Source organism: Triticum dicoccoides, chromosome 6A (genome assembly GCF_002162155.2).
Source record: "Triticum dicoccoides isolate Atlit2015 ecotype Zavitan chromosome 6A, WEW_v2.0, whole genome shotgun sequence".
NCBI lineage: Eukaryota > Viridiplantae > Streptophyta > Magnoliopsida > Poales > Poaceae > Triticum > Triticum dicoccoides.
In genome coordinates this window covers 170,514,723-170,530,933 of record NC_041390.1, presented here as the reverse complement: position 1 = coordinate 170,530,933, position 16,211 = coordinate 170,514,723, and positions in this window count along the sequence as shown.

Below are 16,211 nucleotides of genomic sequence, written 5' to 3'. Positions count from 1 at the left end.
TTTTTAGGGGAAGCAGGGTTCACGGGCATTTTCCCTCTTCACAAGCTCCGGGCCTTTTCCAAAATGCGACAGCTTCACAGTCTCTGGGCCTTTTCCAAAACGCGACAGCTTCACAGGCATTCGCCTTCTTCACAGGCTCTGGGCCTTTTCCAAAACGCGACAGCTTCACAGGCATTCGCCTTCTTCACAAGCTCTGGGCCTTTTCCCAAACGCGAAAGCTTCACAGGCATTCGCCTTCTTCACAGGCTCTGGGACTTTTCGAAAAAGGATAATCTTCACAGGCATTCGCCTTCTTCACAGGCTCTGGGCCTTTTTAGGGCCAGATCGGGGCCTGCGTGCCCGGCGGTTGCGGGGGAGCCGGTCAGGTGACGTGGCGCGCTCCCGTTGGCCGGGAGCGGCCGCTGGGGTGAGGTGGCGTGACCTGATTGGTCGGAGTGATGTGGCGGCGGCGGTGGACACGTCCAGCGGCGGGACGGACATGTCCGGTGGCACGAGGAGGAAGATGGCTAGGGTTCATCCGCGAATTTTCGGGGAGGCCACATATTTATGGGTAGAGGGAGCTAGGAGAGTCCAAATGAGGTGCGGTTTTCGGCCACGCGATCGTGATCGAACGATCTAGATGATGGAGAAGGCTTAGGTGGGTTTTGGGCCAAATTGCAAGGGTGTTGGGCTGCAACACACACGAGGCCTTTTGGTCCCTCGGTTAACCGTTGGAGTATCAAACGAAGTCCAAATGATACGAAACTTGACAGGCGGTCTACCGGTAGTAAACCAAGGCCGCATGGCAAGTCTCGGTCCAATCCGGAAATGTTTAATCCCCACACACGAGAGAAAGGTAGAAATGACCACCGGAGGAGAATGAAGCGCCGGAATGCAAAACGGACAACGGGGAAAATGCTCGGATGCATGAGACGAACGCGTATGCAAATGAAATGCACATGATGACATGATATGCAATGCATGACACGCAAGCAATGAAAACGCAAAAACATCAAATAACTGCACGACACCTGGCACATCGGTCACGGGGCGTTACATTTGTGTTCTACTCGTGCATAGAATCTACGCATAGACCTAGCTCATGATGCCACTGTTGGGGAACGTAGCAATAATTCAAAAAATTTCCTACGTGTCACCAAGATCAATCTAGGAGATACTAGCAACGATATAGAGGGAGTGCATCTTCATACCCTTGAAGATCGCTAAGAGGAAGCGCTACAAGAACGCGGTTGGTGGAGTCATACACGCAGCGATTCAGATCGCGGTCGATTCCGATCTAAGCACCAAACAACGGCGCCTCCGCGTTGAACACATGTACAGCCCGGGGGACGTCTCCTCCTTCTTGATCGAGCAAGGGGAGAGGATAAGTTGAGGGAGATCTCCAACAGCACGACGGCGTGGTGGTGACGGAGCTCGTGGTTCTCCGGTAGGGCTTCGCCAAGCTCTACTGAGGAGGAGGAACAGTTGGAGGAGGGAGGGGTTGTGCTACGTCTTGAGCTTGCGTTGGTTTTCCCCGAAGTGGAAGGGATGATGCAGTAGAGTAGCATAAGTATTTCCATCAGTTTTTCAGAACCAAGGTATCAATCCAGTAGGAGGCCATGCACAAGTCCCTCGTACCTGCACAAAACGATAGCTACTCGCAACCAACGCGATTAGGGGTTGTCAATCCATTCACGGCCACTTACGAGAGTGAGATCTGATAGATATAATATTTTTGGTGTTTTTTGATATAAAGATGCAAAGTAAAAAGTAAATGCAAAGTAAAAAAGCAAAGCAAGATTAAAGTGATCGAGATTGATATGATGAGAATAGACCCGGGGGCCATAGGTTTCACTAGTGGCTTCTCTCAAGAGCATAAGTATTTTACGGTGGGTGAACAAATTACCATTGAGCAATTGACAGAATTGAGCATAGTTATGAGAATATCTAGGCATGATCATGTATATAGGCATCACGTCCGTGACAAGTAGACCGAAACAATTCTGCATCTACTAATATTACTCCACTCATCGACCGCTATCCAGCATGCATCTAGAGTATTAAGTTAAAAACAGAGTAACGCCTTAAGCAAGATGACATGATGTAGAGAGATAAATTCATGCAATATGAAATAAACCCATTCTTGTTATCCTTGATGGCAATGATGCAATACGTGCCTTGCTGCCCCTTCTGTCACTGGGAAAGGACACCGCAAGATCGAACCCAAAGCTAAGCACTTCTCCCATGGCAAGAACTACCAATCTAGTTGGCCAAACCAAATGGATATTTCGAAGAGACTTGCAAAGATAAACAATCATACATAAAAGAATTCAGAGAAGATTCAAATATTATTCATAGATAGACTTGATCATAAACTGTCAGGACCCCGACTCAATGCCACATCAATCTAGCATGTAACACCTCATATCACTTTGCGGCCTCACGCACGGTATCCCCATGGGTGTCACCTTACCTTTGCCCGGGACCGTTTGCGCCTTTGGCACACGTATATGACAGTGTCGCTAGCATCCATATGATAAGGAGCCCGGGCTGACATGGCTAGTCGTAAACCCAAAGTGGCACAGACTTACAGGGACAGGCATCCATGACCCAGCATCGAACGTGTCGGTCATCAGCGAGTGAATCCAGGCTGTAGCTCTGAGCTAACAGGACTCCGGTATTCATCGCGTGACATTTCCCCGAAGGGACAGACACAGGAACGAAGAAGGACACATGCCAGCCAGCCTAAGTGTTCCGGAGCAGTAGCAAGCTACCAGGGCTCAGTGGAAGCACTAGGAGACATTTCCCGGTAAGAGAGACTACTAAGGATAAACAACTAGATAGTCAGATCCCACACATAGCAATACACATTACACGTACGCATAACATGCAAGTATGTGCTGTACAACATGGCATCACAGCATAACTCAACAACTCATATAGATAAAGGCTCAGAAGAGCCATCATAGCATTTATTACAAACAGGGGTCACATGACCCAACATTCAGAGCAATCAAGCAACAAGCGGAAGCATTACATGTCTGGGTACAGACATCTACCAATGAAAAAGGCTGAAAGCCTGACTGTCTACAACGTCCGATCAAGATCGTAGCTGAGGTACAAGCTACTCGTCGAAGTCCATGAGAACACTAGTAAGACCTAAGTCTTCGCTGCAAAAACATAAATAAAGCAACATGAGTACAAAGGTACTCAGCAAGACTTACATCAGATCCTATCATACATGCATTTGTATCAAGAGGGTAGTGTGGGGTTTAGTTGCAGCAAGCCAGCTTTGACTCTGTGGCTATCCTGTTCTACGACTACCAGAAACTCTTGAGGTGATATGGCGCACACGAGTCCACTAATCACCACACAATACACTACTATGGATTCATCCCCGTCTCCCTACGAGAAGGCCATCCATAGCACTCACACTTGTATTGAGCTTTTTAGAGTATCCACTTCAAGTTGTCTATGTACCATGTAAGCATCCAAGAAGTCCATAACCGCGGACCCGGCTATTCGAATAGATCATGTTAACCCTCCAGGGGTGTACTTCTTCACACACGCTCTCGCCACTTACCGCCATGTACACGTCATGTATCTCAGCAACCTTCAAGCGGAAGCCTGGCGAGGGTGTCGGCCATGACCTGACTAACCACATAAGACTCCAATCCAGGTTTATCGCCTATTCGGGTTCCATCCGCAAGGAGATCCGGGGTTTCACTCACGGCCCCAAACGATGTGTGCAGGGTTCCCAAGCCCACCTCACCGGATGGATCTACGCTTGGTACACCGTGCCACTAGTGCCTAGTCTGTCCCAAGCCCACCTGGCCGGGTGCCACTTGGTAGACTACTAACACTACCTACAAACACCAGAAACTAGTTGCGACTCCTGGACAGAGATCAAGTTGGTTAATAAGTCGAGAGGGGTCGAGTTACCGGAACCCAATGTGTGGTAGTATCGAGTCATTGGACAACATACATAGAACTCAGTGCTTAAGGGCGGTTCCAGTGAGACAACCCACCATGTACTCCTACATGGCCTCTCACCGCTACCTTTACCAAATCGTGTTCACACACTTAACTCTCAGCACCAGAACATATCGTAACACTCCAATTCATTCCCAATGAATCAGACCTGACACAACTCTAAGCAATAGCAGGCATAGCATGGTAGGAACACAACAATGGCTTCAATCAACTCCTACACATGCTAGTGGGTTTCAACTATTTACTGTGGCAATGACAGGTCATGCAGAGGAATGGGTTCAACTACCGCAGCACAAAGTAGCAGATGAATCATTGTTGTCCTAATGCAATAACTGAGAGCAGGAGCGAGAGAGTAGGATTTTATCGGAATGAACAAGGGGTTTTGCTTGCCTGGTAGATCAACAAGGAAGGCACTGCTTCATAGACAGGCACTCTGGAACGGACTCCGGAGCAGGACCTATCGAGAAGGAACAGTGTCGGCAATCAATACACAAACATATGCAACAATATGATGCATGAACATGGCATGAAGATGTGATGTTGTTTGAGCTAATGCAACTAGAAATCATTTGGTTTGAAGTCCATTTGAACCAAAGGTTCAAATGCATCTCCAAGATAAGCTCCTATATATGCCATAATGTGTTTTCTCATATTCAGCATGTATAAGTTGGTTTGTCATGCATGAAACTAGTACAGATGGATAGATTACATTTTTCTGATAATTTTTCATATATAAATCATTTCAATCTGAGCTACGGTTGAATTTCTATGAATTTTTGAAGTTTAAAACAATTTCTGGAATTTCCTGATTTAATTTAAATCCAGAAATCATATTATTGCGCCAGCATGACGTCATCACTACATCAGCGGGTCAACGCGGCTGTCCAGGGTCAAACCTGACGTGTGGGGTCCACACGTCAGTGACACTGGGGTTAACCCCGAGTCAAACCTGGGCTGATTAGCTTTGACTAAGCCCTGGGGCCCACTGGTCAGCGTTAGTAGGTGGGGATTAGTGCCTAATTAACAAAGCCACGTCAGCTGCCGGCGTTTAACCGCCGGCGACCTCAGATCGCGGCGGTGTCCGCGTCGGGATTGCGCTACAGGCCATGGTTTGGGGCGCGGGGAGCATCTACGGGGAGCTGGCGGAGTGGCGCTTCCAGTGGTGGAGGCGGCTGGAGCGGAGGTGGCCGGAGTTGAGCACGGCGTCGACCTCGGCGGCGGCCGGAGCTCGGGCGAGCTCGGGGTCGGTGTTAGAGAGCACGGCAGGAGGAGCTGGGGCGTGCTACGGACTCCTGAGATCGCGGTGAGCACGACGGTGGGCTCGGAAACGAGCTGCGGTGGCTGTGGCCACGGCCACGCCATGGCCGGCGGCGAGAAGCTCTCGGCCGCGGTGGAGAAAGAAGCTAGGGGATGAGCGCGAGCTTGAGAGAAGGGGGAAGAGGAAGAGGGGCTCACAGTGGATCGAATGGAGGGGTCGGCGAGCTCGGGGAAGCTTCTGCGACGGCGAATTTACGGCGGCGATCTCCGGGCACCGGGGATGAGGGAGACGGCGTGGGCGGCGATGCAGGGCTCCCGCAGTCGAGCGGGCTGGCGTAGACGATGCAGGAGACGATGGCGGTTCTTCCGGGCTTATCGACAGGGCGAGGGGTGGCCGGTGGCCACGGTGGTTGCGAGCGACGTCGGCGGCGGCTCTCGGTCATGGGGGGGAGCAGAGGAGCGAGGGGGAGGAAGGTCCAGAGAGCGAGGGAGAAGTGAGAGGGGGTCGGGGAGGCGCGTGGCGTCACCGGGGCGTCGAGGAGGAGCCAGGCAGGCTGGGAGGGAGGAGGTGGCCGGGGCGCGTGGCCTGCGCCCGCCACCGAGCAGCTTCGGGGCGAGGGGGAGGAAGACGACAGGGGGAGAAGCGGCGGTGGGCTGGGCCGCTTGCTGGGCCAGAGGCGCCAGGTAAGAATCCCAGGTAAGGTTTTTTTCCTGGTTTGTTTTTCTTTTTCTATTCTTCTGACATTTGTTCTGATTTAGTAATAATACTAAATCAATTTATTTACTTATGCCATTTTTTATGGAAGCTAGTTATATTATTCCAGAGCTCCTTTATAAATGGCATAATTTTGGACAATATTATATATATATAACAATATATATCCAAAGCAAATAATTACTGCATTAATTCCAAATGCCCAAAATAAATACCTATGAGCTCTTAAAAATATTGGTTTGATTTTTATCTCTGTCCAATATTTTCAGAGAGAAACATGAGCATTTTCTTGGACCCTTTTGGAGAAATTTTTATTTGGGTCATTTTCAAAAATGATTCTGAGTGTTCCACCAATCCTCATTTCAAATTTAAATGGAATATAAACATGATGCACAAATGACTAGCTAGTCTAGGTCATACCAGAACTAGGGATGTGACAACTCGCCCCCACTTGAAAGAATCTCGTCCCGAGATTCAGGGGTCGACGGAAAGAAAGCGGGATACTCCAGTCGAAGACGATCTTCTCGCTCCCAAGTAGCTTCTCTCTCGGAATGATGAGACCACTGAACTTTGAGAAACTTGATGTTCTGACGTCGAGTGACACGCTCTGCTTGATCAAGAATGCGAACCGGGTACTCTCGGTATGTGAGGTTATCTTGGAGATCAAGCGTTTTGTGGTCCACTCCGCGGATGGGATCCGAGAAGCAACGCCTGAGTTGAGAGACATGGAAGACATCATGAACTCGAGAAAGATGTGGGGGTAGTTCCAATTGGTAGGCAACCTCTCCTCGTTTAACGAGAATACGAAAAGGACCAATGTAACGAGGAGCCAACTTGCCCTTGATACCGAAATGATGGGTACCCTTCAAAGGAGTAACCCGAAGGTAAGCCTTGTCGCCAATTTCGTAAGCCACTTCCTTATGACGACAGTCATACTGGCTCTTTTGACGAGATTGGGCTGTTTTCAAATTCTAACGAATGATGCGAACTTGCTCTTCTGCCTCCTGGATCATGTCCGGTCCAAAGAATTGTCTTTCACCGGTTTCTGACCAGTTCAAAGGTGTTCGACATCTTCGTCCATAGAGAACCTCAAAAGGAGCTTTCTTGAGGCTGGATTGATAGCTATTGTTATAAGAAAACTTGGCAAAAGGAAGACATTTCTCCCAATCCATACTGAATGAGATAACGCAAGCTATAAGCATGTCTTCGAGAATTTGGTTGACCCTTTCCACCTGACCACTTGACTGAGGGTGGAAAGCAGTACTAAAGGAAAGATGGGTTCCCATGGCAGTTTGGAAACTCTCCCAGAAATGAGAAGTGAAAAGACTGCCACGGTCTGAATTGATCTCCAGTGGAACACCATGGAGTGATACTATTCGAGAAATGTATAAGTCAGCAAGCTGACTAGCAGTGATACTCTCTCGAACAGGAAGGAAGTGAGCCACTTTGGAAAGTCGATCAATGACTACGAAGATAGCGTTATTCCCTTTCTTGGTCCTGGGAAAGCCGGTGATGAAGTCCATACCAACTTTATCCCATTTCCACTCAGGAATAGCTAAAGGCTAAAGAGTGCCAGTAGGCCTTTGATGCTCTGCCTTAACGCGACGACAAACGTCACAGTTAGCAATAAACTGAGCGATTTCTCTCTTCATCCTAGTCCACCAGAACCTCTGGCGTAGATCCTGATACATCTTAGTGCTACCGGGATGAATCGTGAGAGGAGATTCATGCGCCTCCTTGAGAATCAATTGTCGAAGATGTTGCTTCTTGGGGACCACCAGGCGGTTCCCAAAGAAAACAACACCTCGATCATCTATAGAGAAACTACCAGCAATACCCTTGGCAATGTTTCTCTTGATCCGGGTAATCCCCGTATCATGCTTCTGGGCTTCTATGATAAGATCCACAAGGGTAGGTTTCGCCACCAAGGTAGAAAGAAATCCGCGAGGAGCTATGTGAATATTAAGCTTACAGAATTCCTCATGGAGAAGTGGTTGGCCTTGCTGCAACATGAGATTGTTGCAATAGGATTTACGGCTTAGAGCATCGGCCATGACATTGGCTTTGCCTGGGGTGTAGGTAATCCCTAGATCATAATCTGTGATTAACTCCAACCAACGTCTTTGCCTAAGGTTCAGATCCGGTTGGGTGAAGATATACTTGAGACTCTGGTGATCGGTGTAGATCTCGCAACGTTTACCAAGAAGGTAATGTCGCCAGGTCTTGAGTTCATAGACTACGACTGCAAGCTCTAGATCATGTGTAGGATAATTCTCCTCATGTGGATGCAACTGTCGAGATGCATAGGCAATCACATGACGATCCTGCATAAGAATGCAACCTAGTCCCTGTCGTGAGGCGTCACAATAGATACCAAAGTCCTTTGTGAAATCCGGTGGCACAAGTATGGGGGCAGAAGTCAGGCGCCTTTTCAGTTCCTGAAAACTGTACTCACACTGTGGGGACCACTCAAACTTTTTATCTTTCTTGAGAAGTTTCGTGAGGGGTTTGGCTACTTTGGAGAAGTTTTTAACAAAGCGGCGACAATAGCTGGCTAGACCAAGGAAACTCCTAACTTGTTTAACGGTCTCAGGTGGAGTCCAATCAAGAACAGCCTGAACTCTCTTGGGATTGACAGCAATGCCCTTACCAGAGATTACGTGGCCTAGGTAGGTCACTTCTGGCAACCAAAATTCACACTTGGAGAACTTGGCCTAAAGGCGGTGCTCTCTGAGTTTTTCTAACACAAGTCTAAGATGTTCGGCATGCTCTTCCTCGTTCTTCGAGTAGATAAGGATATCATCGAGGTAAACCACGACGAACTTATCTAAGTACTCCATGAAGATCGAGTTCATCAAGCGGGAGAATGTGGCTGGGGTGTTGGTTAGGCCAAAGGACATGACGATGTACTCGTACTGGCCATAACGAGTGACAAAAGCTGTCTTGGGAATGTCCCCGTTTCTGATCTTAATTTGGTGGTATCCTAACCTCAAATCCATCTTGGAGAAGACTGAGGATCCAGCAAGCTGATCATACAGATCGTTGATCCTGGGGAGCGGATACTTGTTCTTTATCGTGACCAAATTAACGGGACGATAATCTACAACCATCCGGTCTGTACCGTCTTTCTTCTTGACAAAGAGGATGGGGCAAGCCCAAGGAGAAGAACTGGGACGGATGAAACCCTTTTGCAAGGACTCATCAAGTTGTTTCTTAAGCTCGGCTAGTTCTAAGGGTGCCATCTTGTAGGGTCTCCTAGAGATTGGAGCAGTTCCTGGGATAAGATCTATGACGAACTCTACATCTCTGTCAGGCGGAACACCTGGCAGTTCCTCTGGAAAGACATCCGGAAAGTCACGGACTACCGGGATATCTTCAAGGTCTGGAAGAGGGCTGGCATTAAGGGAATAGAGCCGACGCTTTGCAACTCTAGTGGAGACAGTGACTATCTTGCCAGATGGGTGTGTGAGCTGAATAGCCCTGGTGAAACAATCAATCTTGGCATGATGAGCTGTCATCCAGTCCATACCCAAGATGATGTTAATATCCGAAGACTTGAGAGATATCAAGGAAGCAAGGAATACAAGTCTGTCAACAAGGATTTCATTGCCATAACTTATCCTAGAAGTTTGCCATTTGGATCCAGGAGTTTGAATAAGTAATGGGGAGGGCATATCACAAAATGACATGTCGTGCAAGCGGGCATAGCTTTCAGAAATGAAAGAATGAGATGCTCCAGTATCGAACAAAACCGATGCCGGATGACAGTTGACAAGGAGTGTACCAAGAACGACATCTGGATCATCATGAGCGTCTTTAGCTGAGACGTGATGCACACGTCCATGTTCAGTGGGAGCTGACTTGGCACTGATCATCTTGCGTGATGGTTTAACACAGCCAACAGACTTCTCGGGCTGAGGTGGAGCAACTCTGGTCTGAGTGCAAATACGGGCAATGTGGCCTGACTCTCCGCACTTGTAACAAATCTTGGAGGTAGGATGTGGACCCGCATTAACAAGCGGTCTACCAGTAGGCCTGGGTGGAACATATGACTGAGCTGGAGGAGGCACCACATGGGATGGCCTCGGTGCATAACCGGAAGGAAGAGCGGAGTTTGGAACCCAAATCCGGTGCTTCTGAGAGATAGAACCGGAGGAAGATCCCAAATCACGAGTGTGCTTACGAGACTCCTCGTAAGTGAGTTGAGCTGTCTCTGCATTAATGGCCTTGTTCACAAGGGCTTGGAATGTATCACAATGATGCAGGTGGAGATCACGACGCAACTTGGGGTTGAGACCCTTCCGGAACCTAGCCTGCCTCTTAGCGTCCGTGGACACCTCTTCTGTGGCATAACGGGCGAGGTTCTCAAACTCTCTACTATAGGCATCAACAACCATCTTACCCTGGGTGAAACTACAGAACTCTTCTCTCTTGCGATCGATGAGGGCTTCAGGAATGTGATGCTCGCGAAAAGCCTCAACGAAATCCCTCCAAGTAGGAATCTGGCCAGCTGGAAGCATAGCCTCATAGTTCTGCCACCAAAGACTAGCAGGACCTTCCAGGTGATATGTGGCATAAGTGACCTTGTGATCTTCAGCTATGTTCGCGGAACGTAGCTTATGGGTGATGCTACGGAGCCAGTCATCTGCATCGAGTGGCTCGATGGAATGATGAAAGGTGGGTGGGTGCAAGCGAATGAAGTCATGAATGGTAGCAGATCCTTTGAACTGATGTGCGGTGTTCTCCTCGATACGTGCCAACAAGCGGTTAGACTCACGCTTGTTCCTCTCCATCTCTAGCATGAACTCTGTCAATGAAGGCTGGTCGGGAGGATCCTCATCCCTACCATCTCCGTGGTTCTGGCTATGAGCAACGGAACTTCGCTTAGCTGATGACATCCTGAGAAACGAAACCAAGGACGGAATCAGCATCAACTATGGACTGTAGAATGTAGGACAAGGAATTAGTATCTCTCGAACTCCTAGGGAAATTCCGGCAGCATAACGGCAGTAAAATGCTCAGAATGAGACATCCTACTAAGAACAGGGTGGTAACATACTCATCAACATTACTCAAGGTTCTGAGATAGTGCTAAACAGACTACACCGGAAATACTCAAAACTGGGGTATGACTCTGATCAACCAATCCTATGGGACTACGGAGTAGTAACACGTGATCCTGATAGACGGAAGAGAAAGCCTAGTTCCTTAACCCCGTAGAAAGAATAGGATGACTCAGATCAGAAGACCATGAGGTATAAGGAGTAAAAAGAGCCCTACGTTCCTTCCCACAATCAATTCCCTTACATAACTAAAGAATTTCTAGACTCAACTTCGACCAGTTTGGCTTGGTAATCCTACAGGCAGTCAGGCTCTGATACCAACACTGTCAGGACCCCGACTCAATGCCACATCGATCTAGCATGTAACACCTCATATCACTTTGCGGCCTCACGCACGGTATCCCCACGGGTGCCGCCTTACCTTTGCCCGGGACCGTTTGCGCCTTTTGGCACACGTATATGACAGTGTCGCTAGCATCCATATGATAAGGAGCCCGGGCTGACATGGCTAGTCGTAAACCCAAAGTGGCACAGACTTACAGGGACAGGCATCCATGACCCAGCATCGAACGTGTCGGTCATCAGCGAGTGAATCCAGGCTGTAGCACTGAGCTAACAGGACTCCGGTGAACCGGGCTGTAGCGGGCTAACAGGACTCCGGTATTCATCGCGTGACATTTCCCTGAAGGGACAGACACAGGAACGAAGAAGGACACATGCCGGCCAGCCTAAGTGTTCCGGAGCAGTAGCAAGCTACCAGGGCTCAGTGGAAGCACTAGGAGACATTTCCCGGTAAGAGAGACTACTAAGGATAAACAACTAGATAGTCAGATCCCACACATAGCAATACACATTACATGTACGCATAACATGCAAGTATGTGCTGTACAACATGGCATCACAGCATAACTCAACAACTCATATAGATAAAGGCTCAGAAGAGCCATCATAGCATTTATTACAAACAGGGGTCACATGACCCAACATTCAGAGCAATCAAGCAACAAGCGGAAGCATTACATGTCTGGGTACAGACATCTACCAATGAAAAAGGCTGAAAGCCTGACTGTCTACAACGTCCGATCAAGATCGTAGCTGAGGTACAAGCTACTCGTCGAAGTCCATGAGAACACTAGTAAGACCTAAGTCTCCGCTGCAAAAACATAAATAAAGCAACATGAGTACAAAGGTACTCAGCAAGACTTACATCAGATCCTATCATACATGCATTTGTATCAAGAGGGTAGTGTGGGGTTTAGTTGCAGCAAGCCAGCTTTGACTCTGTGGCTATCCTGTTCTACGACTACCAGAAACTCTTGAGGTGATATGGTGCACACGAGTCCACTAATCACCACACAATACACTACTATGGATTCATCCCCGTCTCCCTATGAGAAGGCCATCCATAGCACTCACACTTGTCTTGAGCTTTTTAGAGTATCCACTTCAAGTTGTCTATGTACCATGTAAGCATCCAAGAAGTCCATAACCGCGGACCCGGCTATTCGAATAGATCATGTTAACCCTCTAGGGGTGTACTTCTTCACACACGCTCTCGCCACTTACCGCCATGTACACGTCATGTATCTCGGCAACCTTCAAGCGGAAGCCTGGCGAGGGTGTCGGCCACGACCTGACTAACCACACAAGACTCCAATCCAGGTTTATCGCCTATTCGGGTTCCATCCGCAAGGAGATCCGGGGTTTCACTCACGGCCCCAAATGATGTGTGCAGGGTTCCCAAGCCCACCTCACCGGATGGATCTACGCTTGGTACACCGTGCCACTGGTGCCTAGTCTGTCCCAAGCCCACCTGGCCGGGTGCCACTTGGTAGACTACTAACACTACCTACAAACACCAGAAACTAGTTGCGACTCCTGGACAGAGATCAAGTTGGTTAATAAGTCGAGAGGGGTCGAGTTACCGGAACCCAATGTGTGGTAGTATCGAGTCATTGGACAACATACATATAACTCAGTGCTTAAGGGCGGTTCTAGTGAGACAACCCACCATGTACTCCTACATGGCCTCTCACCGCTACCTTTACCAAATCGTGTTCACACACTTAACTCTCAGCACCAGAACATATCGTAACACTCCAATTCATTCCCAATGAATCAGACCTGACACAACTCTAAGCAATAGCAGGCATAGCATGGTAGGAACACAACAATGGCTTCAATCAACTCCTACACATGCTAGTGGGTTTCAACTATTTACTGTGACAATGACAGGTCATGCAGAGGAATGGGTTCAACTACCGCAGCACAAAGTAGCAGATGAATCGTTGTTGTCCTAATGCAATAACTGAGAGCAGGAGCGAGAGAGTAGGATTTTATCGGAATGAACAAGGGGTTTTGCTTGCCTGGTAGATCAACAAGGAAGGCACTGCTTCATAGACAGGCACTCTGGAACGGACTCCGGAGCAGGACCTATCGAGAAGGAACGGTGTCGGCAATCAATACACAAACATATGCAACAATATGATGCATGAACATGGCATGAAGATGTGATGTTGTTTGAGCTAATGCAAGTAGAAATCATTTGGTTTGAAGTCCATTTGAACCAAAGGTTCACATGCATCTCCAAGATAAGCTCCTATATATGCCATAATGTGTTTTCTCATATTCAGCATGCATAAGTTGGTTTGTCATGCATGAAACTAGTACAGATGGATAGATTACATTTTTCTGATAATTTTTCATATATAAATCATTTCAATCTGAGCTACGGTTGAATTTCTATGAATTTTTGAAGTTTAAAACAATTTCTGGAATTTCCTGATTTAATTTAAATCCAGAAATCATATTATTGCGCCAGCATGACGTCATCACTACATCAGTGGGTCAACGCGGCTGTCCAGGGTCAAACCTGACGTGTGGGGTCCACACGTCAGTGACACTGGGGTTAACCCCGAGTCAAAGCTGGGCTGATTAGCTTTGACTAAGCCCTGGGGCCCACTGGTCAGCGTCAGTAGGTGGGGATTAGTGCCTAATTAACAAAGCCACGTCAGCTGCCGGCGTTTAACCGCCGGCGACCTCAGATCGCGGCGGCGTTCGCGTCGGGATTGCGCTACAGGCCATGGTTTGGGGCGCGGGGAGCATCTACGGGGAGCTGGCGGAGTGGCGCTTCCAGTGGTGGAGGCGGCTGGAGCGGAGGTGGCCGGAGTTGAGCACGGCGTCGACCTCGGCGGCGGCCGGAGCTCGGGCGAGCTCGGGGTCGGTGTTAGAGAGCACGGCAGGAGGAGGTGGGGCGTGCTACGGACTCCTGAGATCGCGGTGAGCACGACGGTGGGCTCGGAAACGAGCTGCGGTGGCTGTGGCCACGGCCACGCCATGGCCGGCGGCGAGAAGCTCTCGACCGCGGTGGAGAAAGAAGCTAGGGGATGAGCGCGAGCTTGAGAGAAGGGGGAAGAGGAAGAGGGGCTCACAGTGGATCGAACGGAGGGGTCGGCGAGCTCGGGGAAGCTTCTGCGACGGCGAATTTACGGCGGCGATCTCCGGGCACCGGGGATGAGGGAGACGGCGTGGGCGGCGATGCAGGGCTCCCGCAGTCGAACGGGCTGGCGTAGACGATGCAGGAGACGATGGCGGTTCTTCTGGGCTTATCGACAGGGCGAGGGGTGGCCGGTGGCCATGGTGGTTGCGAGCGACGTCGGCGGCGGCTCTCGGTCATGGGGGGGGAAGCAGAGGAGCGAGGGGGAGGAAGGTACAGAGAGCGAGGGAGAAGTGAGAGGGGGTCGGGGAGGCGCGTGGCGTCACCGGGGCGTCGAGGAGGAGCTAGGCAGGCTGGGAGGGAGGAGGTGGCCGGGGCGCGTGGCCTGCGCACGCCACCGAGCAGCTTCGGGGCGAGGGGGAGGAAGACGATAGGGGGAGAAGCGGCGGTGGGCTGGGCCGCTTGAGAGGCGCCAGGTAAGAAGCCCAGGTAAGGTTTTTTTCCTGGTTTGTTTTTCTTTTTCTATTCTTCTGACATTTGTTCTGATTTAGTAATAATACTAAATCAATTTATTTACTTATGCCATTTTTTATGGAAGCTAGTTATATTATTCCAGAGCTCCTTTATAAATGGCATAATTTTTGGACAATATTTTATATATATAACAATATATATCCAAAGCAAATAATTACTGCGTTAATTCCAAATGCCCAAAATAAATACCTATGAGCTCTTAAAAATATTGGTTTGATTTTTATCTCTGTCCAATATTTTCAGAGAGCAACATGAGCATTTTCTTGGACCCTTTTGGAGAAATTTTTATTTGGGTCATTTTCAAAAATGATTCTGAGGGTTCCACCAATCCTCATTTCAAATTTAAATGGAATATAAACATGATGCACAAATGACTAGCTAGTCTAGGTCATACCAGAACTAGGGATGTGACATAAACCCATAATTCATCGATCTCAACAAACACACCGCAAAAAGAAGATTACATCGAATAGATCTCCACAAGAGAGGGGGAGAACTTTGTATTGAGATTCAAAGAGAGAGAAGAAGCCAGCTAGCTACTAACTATGGACCCGAAGGTCTGAGGTAAACTACTCACACTTTATCGGAGGGGCTAGGATGATGTAGAAGCCCTCCGTGATGACGGCCCTCTTCCGGCGGAGCTCCGGAACAGGCCCCAAGAAGGTATCTCGTGGATACAGAAAGTTTCAGTGGTGGAATTAGGTTTTTGGCTCATGTTCTAATTGTTTGGGGGTACGTAGGTATATATAGGAGGAAGGAGTACGTCGGTGGAGCACCGAGGGGCCCACGAGGCAGGGGGCGCGCCCTAGGGGGGCACCCCCACCCTCGTGACCTCCTCTTTCATACCTTGCGGTAGGGCCAAGTCTCCTGGATCACGTTCGGTGAGAAAATAACATTCCCGAAGATCTTATTCCGTTTGGACTCCGTTTGATATTCAGTGTCTCCGAAACACTGAAATAGGCAAAAAAAAAACAGCAATTCTGGGTTGGGACTCCAGTTAATAGGTTAGTGCCAAAAATAATATAAAAGTGGAAAATAAAGCCCAATATAGTCCAAAACAGTAGATAATATAGCATGGAGCAATCAAAAATTATAGATACGTTGGAGACGTATCAGGCATCCCCAAGCTTAATTCCTGCTCGTCCTCGAGTAGGTAAATGATAAAAAGAGAATTTTTGATGCGGAGTGCTACTTGGCATAATTTCAATGCAAATATTCTTAATTGTGGTATGAA